Here is a 3,271-nt window from a genome sequence, read left to right as displayed (position 1 = left end):
AGGGAGGGAGAGAAAAAGACAGAGACAGAAAGAGGGGGGGGGAGCAGGGAGGGGGAGAAAAAGAGAGAAAGAGAGAGAGAGACAGAGAGAACGAGAACAAAAGTTAGAACGAGAGAGAGAGAAAGAGAGAGAGAGAGAGAGAACGAGAAATCTTTTCATTTCTCCCAACCATCAAACCCATCAAAAGCAACATCTCCTTCCCCAATAGTTGCAAATTGCACCTGAAAGTTGCAATAGCAGTTCCAAAACAATAACAACAGCATGTTATTGAAACAAAAGCTCTACAAAACGACAGGCAGTTTAGAAAGCTTGGCTCAGTTTTATGCAAATGTGGTTTTATAGTGAGGGAAGTTCGGCAGACAATGCGCCGTGAGGGTGAGAATCATTATTACGTCATCATTATCATTGTTATTATTTTCTTTATTATGTTATCATCATTATCGTCGTTTTTATTTTAATTATTATGTCATCATCATTATCATCGTTTTTATTTTCATTATTATATCATCATCATTATTATTTTCATTATTATGTCATCATCATTATCATCGTTATTATTTTCATTATTATGTCATCATCATTATTATTTTTATTATTATGTCATCATCGTTATTATTTTCATTATTATGTCATCATCATTACGGCGTTGTATTTTAATTGTTATGTCATCAACTTTATCAGCGTTTTATTTTCCTGATGAATATCATCATCATTATTATTTTCATTATTGTGTCATCATCATCATTATTATTTTCATTATTGTGTCATCATCACCATTATTATTTTCATTATTGTGTCATCATCGTTATTATTTTCATTATTATGTCATCATCATTATCATCGTTATTATTTTCATTATTATGTCATCATCATTATCATCGTTATTAGTTTCATTATTATGTCATCACCATTATCATCGTTATTATTTTTATCATTATTGTTGTTGTTATCATCGTGATTGTTGTAGGTATATAGTCATTATCACTTTTGTTATTTTCACTAACATTGTTATCATAACTATTATCATTATTATTGTCATTGCAAGAATTATTATCATGGTCACTATCATTATCGATAGATAGATAGATAGATAGAGAACGAGAGATAGAGAAAACAGACAGACAGATAGAGAGAGAGAAAGCGAGCAAGAGAAAGACACAGAGAGAGAGAGAGAGAGAGGGAGGGAGGAAGAGAGAGAAGGAGAAAGAGAGAGAGAGAGAAAGAGAAAGAGAGGGGGGGGGGAGAGGGAGGGAGGGAGAAAGAGAACGAGCAAGAAAGAGAGACAGACAGACAGAAGGAAGAAAGAGGCCGAGCAAGAGAAAGAGAGAAAGAGACAGACAGACAAACAGACAGACAGACAAACAAAGGAAGAAAGAGAACAAGCAAGAGAGAGAGAAAAAAAAAAAAACAATGAATTAAAAGCGGGAGCAGATTCGCCATTTTCAACAAATATGCACAGAATGCGGCATCTGATTATCGTCCTTATTGCCCCGCCACGGCTGATACCTCGTTATCGGGGGGAAAAGGATGCCAATCCACATGGACTCCCCTAATGTGCTTTTTCCGGTGAAATGTGACAACGCTGAGAGCCAGGTGAATGAGGGGGGGGGGGGGGGGATGGAGGGGGGGGGGGATGGGGATATAGGGACTAGTGAGGAGGGGGATAGGGGTGGTTTTAGGATGGGGAAGTGGGGGATGGAAGGGTATGGGGGGGGTCAATGGGGGACAGGGAGTGGATGGAGGGGAAAGAGGAGGATAGGTGGGAGATGGACGGGGATATTGGGGTTAATAGGAGGGGGGAGGTGGGAGAGAGATGGACGGGGGGTAGGAGGGAGGATGGTAGGGGTGGGGAGTCGTTGTTGTAGAGGAGGAGGAGGAGGTTGGGAGGGAGGAGGGGGGTTGGTTGTTTTGGGGGGGGGGGTGTAGTTGATTGCGTATAGGCCTACTCGTGTTGGGGGCCATCGGAAGGAAGTGATTTTCATTTGTTCGGTGAATGGGTTTTACAGATCTACCTATATATATATATCTGTCTTTCATACATATATATATATATATATATATATATATATATATATATACATATACATATATCAGTCAATCTATCGCTATGTGCATCTATCCATCCACACACACACAGAAACACACACAACACACAACACACACACACACACAACACACACACACACACACACACAACACACAACACACATACACGCATACAGAGAGAGAGAGAGAGGGGGGGGGGGAGGAGGGGGGGAGGGGGGGAGAGTGAGAGTAAGAGAGAGAGAGAGAGAAAGAAGCAAGAGCGAAGACAAAATAACAAGAAAAAACATTCCTTTTAACACGCAAGTCGACGTCTCAGCAAAGAGCCAAAAATCCCATTGAAAACTCGATCGTTACGTAATCATTATTTTTTTTTTCTCATAAAATGGAAGGTCGTTCGTTTGTTTACTCGTTTACTATCTAACGGAAAGAGAGAGAGAGAGAGAGAGAGAGAGAGAGAGAGAGAGAGAGAGAGAGAGAGAGAGAGAGAGAGAGAGAGAGAGAGAGAGAGAGAGAGAGAGAGAGAAAGGATTTAGAAACTCAGAGACTCAGAGAAAAAGAGACAGAGGCAGAGAGAAAAGAGAGAGAGAGAGCGAGAGCAAGAGAGAGAAAAAAAATACATATACAGAGACAGAAAGCGAGAGAGAAGAAGGGAGACCCAAAGATAGGAAGAGCGAGAGAGAGAAAAAAAAAACGTTAATACCCAAGCCAGCTTCGAGGTCACGTCGGCATGTGACCTTTCTCTTACAGTCTGTATTTCTTTCAAGGTCACTGTTCAGAATGACGTCACGTGCAGTAATGCTCTCAAACTTTCATCTATAGGAAGGACTTCGGGCCAAAAAAGGGATATACAATTCGTAGGGAGATAGAGATTATAATTACGTGTTCTTTTTATTTTTATTTATTTTATTTTATTTTTTATTATTATTATTATGTTTTTTTTTCTTTTTTTTGGTCTATAGGATAGGGAGGAGAGAGATATAGGCGATTATGTGATTAATCTAATCTTGTAATTTGCTATTTAAGTATATGGTTATAACTGAGAATATATTATGTAGATTAATCTATGGAATGTTTATTTTTTGCTGTTTCTACTTTTATGTATGTTGGATTTTCTTTCATGTCCATGTTTCCAAAATATATTTCAGAATGTTATGCAAAGTTAGGTGGTATTTGGTTTACGTTTATGATTATGTTGCATATCTAAGCTTAGGAAACTAGATATTGC

This window comes from Penaeus japonicus, unplaced genomic scaffold, assembly GCF_977035675.1.
Source record: "Penaeus japonicus unplaced genomic scaffold, GWHDUDI00000001_assembly GWHDUDI00000039, whole genome shotgun sequence".
Taxonomy (NCBI): Eukaryota; Metazoa; Arthropoda; class Malacostraca; order Decapoda; family Penaeidae; genus Penaeus; species Penaeus japonicus.
This window is presented reverse-complemented; position numbering follows the sequence as displayed.